Here is a 17,576-nt window from a genome sequence, read left to right as displayed (position 1 = left end):
ATTCATGCCCAGATGAAGGTAATCATTTTACAAACACAGTAAACATTACAGGTGAAACTCGAAAAATTAGAATATCGTGCAAAAGTTCATTAATTTCAGTAATTCAACTTAAAAGGTGAAACTAATATATTATATAGACTCATTACAAGCAAATTAAGATATTTCAAGCCTTTATTTGATATAATTTTGATGATTATGGCTTAGAGCTTATGAAAACCCCAAATTCAGAATCTCAAAAAATTAGAATTTTGTGAAAAGGTTCAGTATTGTAGGCTCAAAGTGTCACACTCTAATCAGCTAAACACCTGCAAAGGGTTCCTGAGCCTTTAAATGGTCTCTCAGTCTGGTTCAGTTGAATTTACAATCATGGGGAAGACTGCTGACCTGACAGTTGTGCAGAAAACCATCATTGACACCCTCCACAAGAAGGGAAAGCCTAAAAAGGTAATCGCAAAAGAAGTTGGATGTTCTCAAAGTGCTGTATCAAAGCACAGTACTAGAAAGTTAAGTGGAAGGGAAAAGTGTGGAAGAAAAAGGTGCACAAGCAGCAGGGATGACCGTAGCCTGGAGAGGATTGTCAGGAAAAGGCCATTCAAATGTGTGGGGGAGCTTCACAAGGAGTGGACTGAGGCTGGAGTTACTGCTTCAAGAGCCACCACACACAGACGGGTCCTGGACATGGGCTTCAAAATGTCAAACGTCTTACCTGGGCTAAAGAAAAAAAGAACTGGTCTGTTGCTCAGTGGTCCAAAGTCCTCTTTTCTGATGAGAGCAAATTTTGCATCTCATTTGGAAACCAAGGTCCCAGAGTCTGGAGGAAGAATGGAGAGGCACACAATCCAAGATGCTTGAAGTCCAGTGTGAAGTTTCCACAGTCTGTGCTGGTTTGGGGAGCCATGTCATCGGCTGGTGTTGGTCCACTGTGCTTTATTAAGTCCAGAGTCAACGCAGCAGTCTACCGGGACATTTTAGAGCACTTCATGCTTCCTTCAGCAGACAAGCTTTATGGAGATGCTGACTTCATTTTCCAGCAGGACTTGGCACCTGCCCACACTGCCAAAAGTACCAAAACCTGGTTCAATGACCATGGTATTACTGTGCTTGATTGGCCAGCAAACTCGCTTGACCTGAACCCCATAGAGAATCTATGGGGCATTGCCAAGAGAAAGATGAGAGACATGAGACCAAACAATGCAGAAGAGCTGAAGGCCGCTATTGAAGCATCTTGGTCTTCCATAACACCTCAGCAGTTCCACAGGTTGATAGCATCCATGCCACGCCGCATTGAGGCAGTAATTAATGCAAAAGGGGCCCAAACCAAGTACTGAGTACATATGCATGATTATACTTTTCAGAGGGCCGGCATTTCTGTATTTAAAATCCTTTTTTTTTTTTTATTTCATGTAATATTCTAATTTTCTGAGATTCTGAATTTGGGGTTTTCATAAGCTGTAAGCCATAATCATCAAAATTATATCAAATAAAGGCTTGAAATATCTTACTTTGCTTGTAATGAGTCTATATAATATATTAGTTTTACCTTTTAAGTTGAATTACTGAAATGAATGAACTTTTGCACGATATTCTAATTTTTCGAGTTTCACCTGTATATGTGGTGTACTTCTTACCTTTTGGTAAAGTCAAACACTGAACTGAAACTGTGTAAATCTGAAGAGTATATTTTAAGTTTAAAAGAGGAGGGGTTCAGCGTTATATAATGATTACATTGCTTCCAAATAGTTTTTCCTACTTGATTAAGATTTTAGTGAGCGTAAAAGTGCTGTGATTATCCGGCGGATTGTTAGATTACTGAATAAAGAAAGGAGGTTATCCTACCTAGCCTGACACTGTTTTATTTAAAACATATGGTTTAAGTTATAGTTGTTTTTGGTTATTTATTTTTAATTTACATTTCATTTTATTTTTATTTATTGAAAGGGTATACATATTTTATGTTGAAAAGGTACAGTACAGATTGAGAAAATTGCAAAACTTAAATACAAGTACTTTACCTACATATTTTCAACTGCATGTCATAACAAATGCTGCAATAAAACTTAAGTAGTGATATGTTTGTGGAGGTTTTTATTGTTGCATAATATGTAAATTTGCAGATAATCGTAAAAATCATGAAATCGTGATTTTTTTTATCAGACCATAATCGTACCATCAAAACTTCACATGGTGACATCCCTACTGGACTACAATCCAGACAATCCAGACTACAATCCTTGTAGTTCATAAGCAGTGTTGTCTGTGGGAGAGAATAACTCCCTTTTGCCTGGACTTTATGCTTTGCAACTTTGCAAACCTTTTACATGAACAAACAGCTATATTACACACTAAAGGAAAGGTAAAAGACCAAAAAGCATAATAGGGCCTCTTCCAATATCTGAATATTCTTAATCATTAAAAGTTCATTGCTCTTTGAAAATGAGTACTTGCATTATTATGCTATTATATTTAGGGATGCACCGATACCATTTTTCTCTTCTGATCCCGATACCGGAAATCCCAGTATCGGCCGATACCAGTCCCGATCCGATACCAGTGTTGTTTTTTTGCATAATCAGTTTAGAATTTCTTTACATTATTGTGTGTAACTAATTGGGAGTACTCTTTAATATGTAAAGAAAGACAAACTTCTAACTAGGGCTGCACGATTTGGGGAAAATATGATATTGCTATTACTGAGGCTAATATTGCGATATGCAATATAATAAACAAATGGTAACATGAGTCAATTTGCTTGGTTATCAAGGAAAATGCACAAATAGATTACTGATAATGCTGAAATGTGTATTTCTCAACTCAAACATACAAACTAGCAACAACAACAACTATAAATGCAGTGTTTTCAAATTAAAATATTTTTACAAAATTAAAATACAAAATTATCTTTGCATTACTGCAAACTTGTTATTTTCTCAATATTACACCTAAATAAAATGGAACAATAAATGAGAACATACAAATTTTCATGAAAATAAGATTGTCCAAACAAACAGGGACATTTAAGCAGGATGTAACGTACTTTCTATGAACTCTTCTGAAAAGGAAACTGGATATAAAAGTGTGGTTCACTCAAACCACTAAAACGTTTTTTTTTTTTTTTTTTTTTTTAATGACCAACTGGTATATCCAAATCCTCTTTCTAAAAAGTTCTACTTATCGCTGGTACCTCTTGTCCAGTTTGTGGATCATTTTCTGAAATCCCACTTTGCTAACGGTGCATCATGTCTCTTTATATCTCTGTGAAGACTTGTGATATGGCGTGACACTCGCAACCACATCTGTAATTGTGCTTTTGTTTACTGGGCTTTTTAATGTAGTTTTAGTCAATGAAAACTGTTGACATTTTAGTCATATTTTAGTAACAATTAGTCATATTGACATTTTAGCCACTGAACACCGTAAACATTTTAGCCATAAGAGTATTATTGATAAGCATTTGTCAATCTTGTCTATCCAAAACCTACACACACACTATTGTTGTTGTCATTTTAGTGTTATTTTTCACATAAGATTGATCTTATCAATGATGCTACACGTTGCAAGCTGCAGAAAGTGGGAGTGAGAGACGAGTGTCTCAGTGTTAGAGTGCCCATCACCCGGCAGAATTTTATATCTCTCCCGGTCTCGACTCCCTCTCAGATTGTGTCTCTTCCGCGACTGGTTGAAGCGCACCTGCTCTGACCGCACCGAGAATGACAGTTTTGGAGTTTGAGCTTATTTACATGCCACGCTCCTGTATTATATGAACTTTAATTAATGATGAAATAAAGATATATCGCCAAGCTGTGATCTGTGTTTCTATCAGACATCTGAGCTGCAGACAGCGGGGGTGAGAGAAGAGTGTCTCCGTGTTACAGTGCGCATCACCCGGCAGAACTTTATATCTCTCCCGGTCTCGACTCCCTCTCAGATTGTGTCTCTTCCGCAACTGGATGAAGCGGCTCTGACCGCACAGAGAATGACAGTTTTGGAGTTTGAGCTTATTTACATGCCACGCTCCCGTATTATATTAACTTTAATTATTGATGAAATAAAGACATATCGCCAAGCTGTAATCGGTGTTATATTTTCTGGCCACCAGTTCAGTGTCGGTCTGCTCGGCATCCATCTTCACCTGATTTCTACGCCAGGTATAAGTCATCAGTATGAAAACAAATTTTTTCAACTTTTCTGGACTTTAAAGGATTCAGATCTCTTTTTTGTTCAGTTTAGTTATAGAGTTATACACACTTTTCATTCACAGTTATTTTTTTGAACCCATTCAACTTAAATATTTTTATAATTTGTAAACAAATAATAATATATAATAATAGTAATATATCTCAATCGTGCAGCTTTAACTTTTAAACCCTCACGCTTTTATTTTGACATTCTGAACTCTCCAGTAAGTACTGTATGAGTCCGTTTTTAGGCAAGTTCACAAGTAGTTTAATTCACTTCTTATTCAAATTCTGGTTAAAAAAAATAAATTAAAAAAACTCCAGTGCCATTATAAATCCATATTATAAGTGGACTGAACTTTTGAGCATCTACATCTGAGATGATGTTCGTGAGTACCGCTCAAATATTGCGCACTGCGTGAAGGCTAAAAATAGCTGCAAAAGTGTGTGCGTAAACAGAGCAGCGCCATTCAATAACGCGCTAGAGCTGCATGTGCATTTTATATATTTACTTAATAAGGCTATAAACACAGCCTTTTGTGCTTCACAGAGCTATTCATGTCTTCACGTGGCTTTGAATAAAATGCACGAGTCATATGAACAACTTTAATTGTGGTTTTATGGATCTTTTTTGTCATTTTTTGAGCTTGATAGTAACGAACATAACGTTAGTTATGACACAGTATCGGATTTGGATCTAGCTCATCAGACTGATAACCTATCCATCTAAAAGCTTCAGTATCGGAGCAGATACCGATCCAGGTATCAGATCGTTGCATCCCTAATTATATTATCATTATATCAGTGGCATAAAATTGTCTTAAAATGACAATAATATCGTTTAGTGCAATTATTTCTCGGACAACATATCGTTCAACAAAAGTAGTTATTGTGACAGGCCAACATCACATTTTATAATCATTAAATCAGTTTTCTTGTAGAAAATGCTATTAATTGTTCTTCAAATATTTATGAATACAACATGGACCCAAAGATTACATTTCTACAAACTTGACATGTGTTTTAAAATAGATTATTCATTTTTATCACCTCAGATAACATTTTCTTGCCAACGACCCAACTACTGACAAATTAAAAAGAACCACCTTAAGAGTAATTTGTTTGTGACTCATGTTACAGTCCTTTCATTGGAAATATATGACTCAAAAGAACCGTGTGTTAACAATTCATTCATTGCTAAAAGGAAACAGTGTCAGAGGATTTTAATGGTCTGCCATCTGCATCCACACAACAAAGATGTTCAAGAACTGAACATCATGAAAATTATTTTTGTTAATCATTCCAGTACAGGCTGTTAGTCTTCTGTCTGTATCCACTGAACTCTAGAAGCTTCTCAATCAAAACTAATGTCACAGAAACAATATGATGTGTAAAGAGAAGTAATTAAACCACACAAACTGGAACATTCTTTACATTCCTACAGAAGAAATGAGTGACCCCTGACTGCTTTAAACCACACACACACACACACACACACACACACACACACACACACACACACACACACACACACGTGTAAAAGTGTGTGTTGTTCCCGTTGGCATTAGTTGTCCTCTAAGCTGACCACTATTAACTGAGTGAAATAAGATGAGGAAGTTCAGTCATGTCTTTCAGCCAAACACACAATTGAGATTGTTCTTCAGGTCAGACTCAAGTATAAGCCAGTATAAATATAACACACAAGTTCACACATGCAGCTCAGGGATTGTTTACATGAGAAATGTCAAGCAGGATGATGTCACTTTCTCAAGAAGATATCCTGCGTATCAGTGCGGTCATATGACAAACATGTGCATACGCTATATTGTATGGCACTTTTCCACATCTCACAGCACTGCTCCATGAGCAGACAAGTATTTTTATAGAATGTTACCAAGCTATAATTTAGGCCCACTAGATACGTTATAAATCAATTATTAGAACGATTAAATGGACTATTCAGGCAGATAATGCAATTATTGATCAACAATTCAGGCTTTTTTACTTGAAGCTTTGTTGGATTCGCACTAATCAACAGTGTACCTATACGAAAGCTACAAAACTCAAACTTACCACTGTGGTACATCCTGCTCAAGTCGTGATTGCGAAGGTGTTTCGGGTCGATCAGCTTGTTCTTCCAAACTTTCATTACCAGACTCAAACTGGTATGGCAAAATCCGACGCCATTGTTACCTTAGTTACAATAGCGTTTACAGCTGCTCAGAAAGGGGCATTACATTTCCGACATACGCGGTTGACCCATCACAGCAGACTAGGACAGCTGACTAATCAGAGCAGAGTGGGCTTTTCGGAAAGAGGGGCTTAATTTGATTCAAAACTGGAGACTGTGAATCAGAATCAAGGCAAATTATTATTACAGTAACTTGAACAGAGAAAAACTTGAACTCTTATTTACTATCGCTTTTACTATTTCTTGAATCAACCCATAAACAAAATTAATGTTCAGTGTGGGGATGGGGGCATGGGCGTGTCTGTTTGCAATAGAGAGGGAGTGGTGTGGCTCGTCAAGCTGGATAGCAAACTTTATAACACTTGTTTCTCATTACAGTGATGGTGGAGAGAGCTCTTAAAAGCAGCAAAAATGCCACAGAAGACAGAGAGAGAAGGAGTGTGCCGTGTTAATGTCTATTATATTGAATGTTTATTATTTTGAGTATTGTGAAGAAGTTTATGTTTATTTTGAAAGTGAATTACTGAACTGAGTGAATAGTCTGAAAAGAGTGCATCTGCTGCACATGAAGGCAAAGAGAATAAAAGGCTTACCAGAAGCATGTCCCCGCCCCCTCCTCTTTCTGTCTTATCCCTGCCCCTGGGAAACTGGGCGGTTCTGTGCACAGGTTTCTTACCCCCCACCTGTGTCTCCTGCTAATTCTGTCTCTCTCCAGTATCCCTCCCAGATTGGCGAGCCTGGCCACCCCCGATCGAGCTGGAGCATATCGGATACCGGTGAGTACCCCGGGGGATACATTTCAAGTTTTGGTGGATTCTGGCTGTTCTCAGACCTCCATCCACCAAAGCTTGGTACAAGACAGGGCATTGGGTACAAATAGTTGGTTGAAGGTGTGGTGTGTGCACGGGGATATTCACACGTATCCGACAGTTACCACTGAAATTCTATTCAGGGGAAAAAACAGAGGGGAGTCCACGGTTAATTAGCACCCATCCACTGATTTTGGGGACAAATTGGCCTGATTTTAAGAATTAATTAATGGAAATATGTGCATGACGTGCGATGCTATGGCTTGGTGCCAGGGCCGTCTACATCTGCTCTATGTCAAAGTGACACAGAGGAGGGTGTCCCCACCCTAAGGAAGTTCCATGAAGGGGATTTCCCTCTAGAGTAATCAAGTGAAGAGTCCCTCAAACACGCATTTGACCAAGTGAGAGTAATCGATGTTCAACAGCTCCAGCCTAACGTAGTGCTCGCATATCCATATTTTTCAATTATTAAAGACCGGTTGAATCAAGTAACGCAGGACACACAAACAAAAGAGAATACAACCCAGCTATTAATTCCAAAGAGCCGTCGGGAAGCTCTCTTCACCATAATCCTATGGCAGGCCATTTAGGACAGGAAAAAACACTGAATAATGGCCCGTGTTTTTTTTGGCCAGACATTCACAGGGATGTTTGCAGGTGGTGTGCGGCGTGACTTGAATGTCAGTTGGTGAATCCACCAGCCACCAAAAAAGCTCCATTGCGCCCTCTACAACTAAATGAGGTACCCTTTGAAAGAATTGGTATGGACCTCTTTGGGCCATTAGAACAAGCCGCACACATGTTTTGCTTTGCATTAGTTGTAGTGGACTATGCAATGCAATTTCAGGAAGCAGTGCCCCAGCACAACATCTCGGCACGCAGAGGCACTCTTCAGAATAATCTCTCGATTGGGGAATCCAAAAGAAATCCTCATTGATCAAGGCACTACATTTATGTGACAAACACTACACAAACTATACAAACTATAAGGTATTAAATCGATTCACACAAGTGTTTACCACTGTGGCAGGGCGGAGGGCGGGGCCGGATGGTGATTCTACACACCCGGTCCCTTATCAGGCTAATCAAGCCACCGAGAGGGATAAAGGCCGACTGCGGAAGATGGTGCGGGAGAGAGAGATCGTTTACGGGCATGTCCGTCATGTGTGTGTGTGTTTGTGTCTTTTGTTTCAGTTTATCATTAAAATATGATTTATATTGCCAAGCCGGTTCTCGCCTCCTCCTTTCCATTGAACTGCGTTACAACCACCCACAAACAGATGAGTTGGTGAAACTATTTAATAAAACCCTGGAAAATCTTATTATTAAAATTAGATATGTGCAAACCGGAAAAATTATTTACGAGCAATAAAGATTGTGCGAATAAAGATTACAAATGTAACGACCCCCCAACCTGCTGCTAATTGTTTAAAAATTACAAGACCCACATTCCACAAGCGGCTTGTGCCAACCACAGTAGAGTTTTCTGTGATGACGCAGTCCAGTCAGAGAGAGAAAGATGAACAACGTGCAGACATCGCATTTTATTTTAAGCGAAAAAGAGATGAGGAGGAAGAGGAATCCGGCGAAGGGGATTCTTAAGTTTCAACGAATGAAGTCTCTTCACAAGGTTTACCTGAGACGGCTAGCATTAGGGATGCTGAGAACAACTTTAGCGAAGCTACCGTGACCCCAGCTGTCACTTCAATGTCCACTGTAGCCGGTGGAGGAAGAACATATAGATTAAATGCGAATTGGCTCAAAATGTTCCCATGGCTAGAGTTCGAAAACAACGTCATGTTCTGCAAATATTGTAGAGGGCAGAAACAGGTGGGCAACTCGTCCTTCTTGTCAGGAAACCCGCATCTAAAATAGTGATGGATCGTTTGCGAACGAGTCGGCTCTTGTAGGTGAATGTTGGGAGCCGACTTGCAAATCAGAATTTATTTATAAAAAAAAATAAAATTAAGATATGAATAATCAAAAGATTTAAAAATCGATATAAAATAATATAGGCCTAAATGCTAAAGCGCACACATTCGTTGTGACTCGTTGAGACTAACAGCCTCATCTGTTGTTCCTGTCAATCACACATGCTGTGTCAACCAATGAACCAAAGATGCGTGAGGGAGGGGCGGAGCCAATTTATGTTGTTCAAGTTGTATTCGTATTGAATTGTTATATTTATATGCACTTTGTTTATATACATTAAAAAGTTATACTTAAATGCATATGTGAAATAGCATCCTTTTTTACATTTTTTTCAATATGTGGGATGCTGCAGTTATGCAAATTGTCATTTATTTTTCTTTGATATGGTGCAATATTCTATTATCAGTACCAGCACTACCTATACGCATGCTACGCAGTTTACGTAGGACACCAACTCCCTAGGGGGGCACCAGAAAGTCCACCGGCTGCCCTTACTCGCTCGCTACACGTTATTCAAGGACCTGAAAGCAGTTGCGGAACACAGACGATCGCTTCACGCTCATATCACACTCATATCTGACCTCTAAGTATGCCAGACGGTCAACATACAAAAGCAGCTGGATATCTGATATCCTTTGATTCTAGTAGGGATGGGTCAATGTGTGATTTGGATGGTATGTGCTGTTCCACTGATGTGTGTCCCTTAGTACACGCACACACACTCATACACGCAGTATATTCAATTCAATTCAATTCAATTTTATTTGTATAGCGCCTTTCACAACACACATCGTTTCAAAGCAGCTTCACAGAACATCAGCATTAACAGACGACAAAAACTGCAACGTCCATAAAGTCGATTAATCATCATTGTGTAATTTAGACAAAATTTGATTTTAATGGTTTAAAAATAATTAAATGATAATTATATTAACTCTTTCCCTTCCAAACACGGAATTTTCCGGGGTTTATGAAAAAGCTTCCGCCAAACACGGAATTTTCCTGGTATCCGTGTTTTAGGTGGAATACTGGTAAGAAAGACCACGACGCATGTTTTGAAAGAGTACGCAACTCTTTGATCAAAGAAACAGACTGCGATCGTCTTAAACGTAAAGTGGAGTTTTGAGAATGTAGCTCAAAATGTAGATAGAAATGCCTTTTTCTCAGCTTTTTGTCCGAAATGTTGTTTTTGACAAAGCCTACCTTTAATGCCTTAATGGCATTAAAAATAACAAATGAAGATAAAATAAAATCGTTTTTTATTTGCCTAAAAGCAGAGGCTCAGATCTTTATTTTGATATATAGCATCTTCATATATTCATGGAATTAAATATTCTGCGGGCCATTAAAGTTTTGCGAAAATCGTCAAAAACCCTGGCGGTGGCTGGCAACTTTTTTTTTTAAAACGCTGGCGGGGAAAGAGTTAATAACCCCAGTGAGCAAGCCGTAGGCTGACTGTGGCAAGGAACACAAAACTCCATAAGATGTAGATTAATGGAGAAAAATAACCTTGGGAGAAACCAGACTCACTGTGGGGGCCAGTTCCCCTCTGGCTAACATTATGAATGTAATGTAAATATTAATTATGTATAGGTAAAATCATGTTTTAAAATTATTAAACTAAGTGTTAAGGTGTCAGTGAGTAAAAATCGATTGTGTTTGAACTGTAAGATTAAAATAAATATGTATGCAATAAATGGTTGTTAATAAACTCTGTATCAAATCTTTCACTGTGCTCCTAAATTTCTTTGTGTGCTCCTAAATTTTCATTAAGGAGCTCCTTGCATGTACTCCTTGCGAAAAAAGTTAGCGTAGAGCCCTGGGGAGAGAATGAAACTGTACCCGGCTGATGCACACTCTGTCTCGGGGGCGCTCATCCCTCGAGTGTGCACACTTAATGCAACTAGATTATAATGTGATGGCTCACAATTTATTGAATCATACTACATGTCACTGTGCATTTCTTATCGTGAAAAATATTGGCAACACGTAGCTTTATTATTAAGAGAGAGTTTTTTGTGAATTAAAGATGGATTGACGTGAACAAGAAGGTAAGAGCGGGTAGTCTTCACCCCATTATACACTGCAACAAAATAGATTTTTGATTTGTTTATGTTTCAGCTTGTTTTCCAATACAAATATCTCCATTAAAACAATGTACATTTACTTTAGCAGCTACACTGCAGAAGAAAAAAAAATTTCTGAGAATGTTGAATATAATATTAAACATATTTTAAAATATCTAAAAATCCTTTAAAAAAAGATGCATTCATCGGAGAAGCAGCATATAAGATATTTAGACTTGCTTTTAGAGAATAAACCTTGAATATAAGTATATTTTGTCTTTACAGCACTCGCAAAATTGTGAAAAAGTACACGTACAGTATATACAAAAATACACTTATATTTAAGATACATTTTCTTAAGCAAGTCTAAATATCTTATATGTAGTTTCTTAATTAAATGTATCTTGTTTTAAAGATTTTTTGATATTTGTAAATGACAAAAACAAGACAAAATCACTTCATAACAATAGGATTTTTTGCAGTAATTGTTTTTACTGAATTAAAGATTTTTTTCCCCTTTAATTCAGTGAATGTCATATAGAGGTATTTTTAAAAGATTATTTTGTCAGTCATGTGACGGCATGCAGGGTTCACACATGTCAATGGCGAGCTGTTGACAAAAATTACAAAAACTGTTCTAGGAAGACAACATATTAAAGGATACAAAATCTGCAGGCTCTAGAGACATTAAAAGATACTTACGTGCTCCATCATACACACCCGGAGGCCTCGGACCAGGGAGTCAATTTGGCTGGAGAGGTGAAATATTTTACATGGATTGCTAAACATTTCGACAATGCTGATAAAGGTTGTTGCTGACTTAGAGGAGGATCTTGCTTCAATACGCCGATCGATCACTGCCATGGAGACGAAATTCACTGAGATGGTTACAAGAGTGGTGGTTGTCGAGAAACAGATAGATTATCTGGAGTCATCAGAGAGGGAATTAGCTGCTAATCCGCTAGCAACCAAAGCAGTAGTAGTCTGCAGAACAATGTCCGAATTGTTGGAATTCCTGAGTGAGCAGAGGGTCAGAATATGGTGGAATTTCTGGACACGCTCCTTCAGAGTCTGCTCAACATAACAGGCCATAAGCTGGAAATCGAGCGAGCTCACGGAGTTCTGGCTCGGCAATCCACTGAGGGAGACAAACCCTGATCACATCTGGCTAAATTTCGGAGATCATCCGACAAAAATCTTGTGTTATGCGAGGCGAGGAGTAAAAGAAGTTTCTTGGAAGAACCACAACATTTTCTTGTTCCCAGACATTGCAAATTTGACAAGAGCGAAACATGATTGATTCAAGGAATGCAAGAAACTCTTACATCAATGGAAGATTGCTTTTGCATTGATGCTCCTGGACAAATTGAGAATAGTGGTCAAGGATGCCTGCAAAGTATTTACATGTCCCCAACAAGCATTGTCCTTCATAAAGTCAATGATTTCTTTTTGTGCTAGTTCCGCCTAGCAGCTGGAGTTTGTTTTGTGTAGTAACACTCCTTCGGGACAGTGTTGTTGATTAATCTGCACGTTTTTTGTGCTTATGCCTCCTATTGGTTGGAGTTTGTTTGGTGGTGTATTTCTTGCAGGACATTGGAGTGATTAGGTCATTGGTTGCACTGATGTAACAGTTGAATGGGCCTGACTAACTGAACATTCGTTTGACTGCCTGTGGGGTGGTACATGGTCGTGTGTCTGTCACTGGGGAGAGAGGAAGCAGTAAAGGCCATCAACTGGTGATTGTTGATATAAGCTTTAAAAGCCTGCCGGAGCGACAGACCGGGAGAGAGAGTCCCAGTCATGCATACCTAATGTTATGAGAAGCTGACCGCTGCAAAGCTGTTTGTTTATTTATTATTTATGAGTTTATGTTGTCTGTTATCACTGAAGCTGATGAGTGTAATCTGAAATAGTCTTTAAAAGGCAGAGGTGTGACTGGAAACCTGAGAAATAAAACAGACTTACGTGGACTGCAGCCCCATCTCCGCTTCCTTCTTGGTGGAACTAGGGATGGGCATTCATCAATAACCCACTTTTTTGGTGTCCATCTAAACGTACTGACAGAACAGTTTGCTCATCAAATGTGATCAACTTATGTCAACACTCAACAGCACCACCCAGTGCATTCTGTTATAACTGCCAGTTTTAGTTTGTGTGTTCAGGATTTAAAGGAGACCTATTATTCCCCTTTTTACAAAGTATCAGGTGTCCCCAGAATGTGTCTGTGAAGTTTCAGCTTAAAATACCCCAGGGATAATTTATTATAACATGTTGTAAATGCCTTTTTGGGTGGAATCAAAACACGCTGATTTTGTGTGTGTCTCTTTAAATGCAAATGAGCTGCTGCTCCCTGCCCTCTAAGATAATAAGGTGGGGTCCGTCACCAGTCGTGGGCGAGGCCTGCTCTAACATGACATCATGTTAGAACGGAAACTAAAATAAATCACTTTGAGACACTGTTTTTGATTAATAGAAACATATGTGAGGAGCGGGTGAACTTTTAACATTGTAGGGTCGTTGTGTACACACGCAGCCAACTCACATTTATGTACGAACGCCATGTAAAAGTGAATTTTGCATAATAGATCCCCTTGAACATGCATCTCAAAACTTTTCAAAATTTGAATAGTATTTTTACTATTCGAATAATTAAATTTATGCATTTGCATTTGGTAGACGCTTTTATCCAAAGCGACTTACAGTGCACTTATTACAGGGACAATCCCCCTGGAGCAACTTGGATTAAGTGTCTTGCTCAAGGACACGATGGTGGTGGCTGTGGGGATCAAACCAGCGACCTTTTGATTACCAGTTATGTGCTTTAGTCCACTACGCCACCACCACTCCATAATTACTGCAGATCAAATACTCGAGTATTCGACTACTTGTGCACATCCCTCGTGATTACTGCTTTTGGAAAAGGTCAAGAGGCATCAGTGTATTACTCACTGCTAATTCAGAGTCAGGGGGACGGAGCTTCAACTTCTATCAAAAGATTATGAGAGAAAGATTTAAACTTGGTATTTGAGGAGGGAATGTGGGCTAGGATTTAAAAAAAACGTAAAGTCTGCATCTAGAGATGCAAGGGTGCGCCTTATGCAATTCAAGGTTTTACATAAATTCTAGATTGTATAGGCTTGGTCTTAAAGACACACCCACCTGCCGGCGATGTCAATCAGAAGACGGAAACACAACCAATGTCTTTTATTGGCATGTTAAGATCCAAGAATTTTGGTTGAAATTTAGAGATTTATGTGTGATGTACTGGGGACTCAAATTTCATTTTGCCACAGACGCTGTATTTTAGGCGATGGGGCGGTCATCAATAAAGCTAACCAGCGTCATGATCGCCAGACAAATAGTTTTAAGGGGATGGAAGTCGACTGGAGTGCCCCATTTCAGGAGTGATGCCCAGAGATGGGGAGGGTGGTGGCTTTTGAAGAAGAGTTATCTAGAACACTGGGGAATTTGGACATGTTTGTGGAGAAATGGGGCAAATATCTGCCACTTTTGGAGGGCTCTCGAGGAGGTAAAGTGGAGAGAGAGGTGTAGTGGTTAATATGATTATTAGTTAATTTTTTATGTGTGTTTATACACATGTGTGACCACTGGGGTGTTGTTAGAGGTAGTGGTGGGGGTTAAATATCGATTATGTTTCTATACGTGTTGCTTTTCTTTGTTTAATATATGAATCAATTAAAAACGAATTATCACAAAAAGTTTATTTTGTCCTCTTTATTGTTAGTAAGCATGTTTAATACAACTTTTTAAGTCAGGGTACAAGCTGAATATTAGTTTAAGAGCTAATGATTAATTGTTGCAATAAATGCTGAATAGTATAATAATCATTCTAATAATCGTTAGATTAATTATCAAAATAATCGTTAGTTGCAGCCCCACAGGCAAATGATGAAAACAGTGATGAAAACACTAGAAACCTCTTTCACAGAAACACACACAAACAATGTGATTAAAACAGTGAAGCAGCACTTCTGGGCATGTAGTATGCAGCATAAACATAAAATTCAACTGTCAGCAGACACACAACAACATTAAAGAGTGAATAAAAACATCCCTGCTGTGTGTGATGTGTTTGAGATTCTCTAAAATACTTTCACAATCTCTCCTGTCAACATACATACAGGGTTTGTTCTTTCATGAAACAAACAGTACATACTCATCTTTCATCCCTGCACAATTTATACTAAAGACACTGACTATCCTGGTCACTCTTATCAAACCAATCAATCAAAGTCATGCAGCTTTTGAACAACATGAGGCTGTGAGAACGATGACTGAATTATCATTCTGAAAAAAGTATCCCGGCCTTTGACGTTATAATAATGAACTCTCACTATGTCAACAGCACAATACACAAACAACAATGCTTTAGAAAGGGGTTTACATCTCGGACCCCAAACTATATATATGTGTGGCATCATATAGGCAGCGCAATGACGTCATAGTGACAGATGCAGCATTTATAGAGATAAAGCAAGCGATTCACTTCAGCAAGAGCAAATTACTGAACTGAAAGCACAGAAAGTTATCGTTTGTGTAGTCAAAACAAGACACGAAAACTCCATGAAATAAACAGTGACACTGCCCCGCCCTGTTTCTTTTCTCCATTCACACACACTATAAAGAGCTGTAATCGCTTTATATGGGCATAAACAAACATAAACGAGCGTTAGACGAGATCTAAAGCCTTTAACTGCGAGCATTCAGAGAGTTAGGCGTTTAAAAAAACGCAAAGCTACAGAGAACGACTCGACTCAATTTCAGAGATGTTCACATCGGAAGTCGCTTTTAATGAAGCGTCCCGAAGTTAAAATAACACACGTGTCATGATGTATAGACGTGTAATGACAGATGATGATCAATAATAACTGATTGATCCGGAGAGTCTCGCGTTCAGAATGTTTTCTAAGACAGCATGAAAAGTGCCGATGATTATCTGAATCACATGAAAAGTGTCGTTGAAATCGTTACCTGTGTGTTTGATAAAATTCAGCTGTTGAAACGAACACTACCGTGTCGATGTTTCTGCGACTTTCTCCGATTTTCATGCGTTATTTCCCCCCAACCCGTATTCTGGCAGGTCCCGCCTTCTGCTTTCTGATTGGCTACTAAGAGCTACATTCAATCGGTCTGTGATTGGCCAGTTTAGAAGTCGTTCATATCGCCTATACCATAGTAAATAGAGGGGAAATAATATCGTATCCACCCACTGATCTATATATATATATATATATATATATATATATATATATATATATATATATATATATATATATATAGATATAGATATATAGATATATCTATATAGATATAGATATAGATATAGATCAGTATACCCACCTTATTTCTGGGGGTCTCACTGGGGAATGTGGGATGAACTTCCGGAAGTCGTTCTGTAGCATTCGCTAACGTTTTTTTTATTTTTAATTTTTTTATTATTGAACTATATCATGTACAAACAACATGCCAACAATCATATATCTTTGCAATATAACACTGAAATCAGGTGCAAAATTGCATTGCAGAAAAAGAAAAAAGCTAGGGTTTGTTTTTTAAATCATATCTTCTATTATTTCTATTAAGTTTTTGTGCATTTTTACTTTTCATCATTTGAAGGGCCTTTGTGTAAGAAAGAAACGCATTGTGAAATACAGAAAACCTGGGTTTTACTTTCAAATATTTATATGTGTGTTTAAAAAAATTCCCAAAAATAAGGAAGTCATTAACCAGAAAATCATCTTTGTTGCTGTTCATAACAAGTCCAAAGACAATGTCCTTATGAGAGAAAACTGCAAGAAGAGGAACCTTTGGGTAAAGCCATTCATGAATATCAAGCCATAAAGCCTCTACATACATACAATGGAAAAATAAATGATCAGTAGTTTCAATCTCATCACAAAATACACAATTACTAGTTTCAATTCCAAATCTTTGTCGTAAAAATTCACTGGAAGAATAAACATTGTTTAAAATTTTGAAATGGATTTCCTTATCTTTGGAGGTTAATGGGAATTTTAAATAATTTGTTCGTAACCTGCAAATTGTTTCTTTGAGACAAACTGTGATACCAAGTTTCTATAAACTACAAAAGGGAATAAAATGTTATCAAACTTATTTCTGATAGATTTGATTGAAAAGGTAGTTTCTTTGAAATCGTAACCTCCAATTAAAAGTGATGGGAGACACAGGGTGGTGGGATTAGAATTTGAAAGGAATCCTTTGATTAGACATATAATAGAGTTGGGGATAGCTTTGATTATAGCATTAAATGTGTTCCGATTACAGATTATATCATATTTAAGACAAAAATTCTCATATGAAATAAAACATCCTCTGCTATTGACTAAATGAAGCACCGACCAGATACCTTTCTCCATCCAGT

The 17,576-nt window shown here is 38.0% G+C and overlaps 1 protein-coding gene across 2 annotated transcripts in view; it reads right to left on the bottom strand.

Moving 5' to 3' along the window:
• The window catches only part of LOC127639125 (protein kinase C and casein kinase substrate in neurons protein 2-like), a 49,341-nt gene extending 33,054 nt beyond the window's left edge, over positions 1-16,287 (bottom strand). For both annotated transcript variants that reach the window (XM_052120988.1, XM_052120989.1), the window contains exon 1: positions 16,166-16,287. The gene's annotated coding sequence lies outside the window, so the exon portion shown is untranslated. The remainder of the gene's footprint in view (positions 1-16,165) is intronic.
• Positions 16,288-17,576: the final 1,289 nt, after the last annotated feature.

This window comes from Xyrauchen texanus, chromosome 47 (assembly GCF_025860055.1).
Source record: "Xyrauchen texanus isolate HMW12.3.18 chromosome 47, RBS_HiC_50CHRs, whole genome shotgun sequence".
In the NCBI taxonomy this organism is placed as follows: domain Eukaryota; kingdom Metazoa; phylum Chordata; class Actinopteri; order Cypriniformes; family Catostomidae; genus Xyrauchen; species Xyrauchen texanus.
Note: the sequence above shows the minus strand (reverse complement) of the source record. Positions and strands in the feature narration are given on the sequence as shown.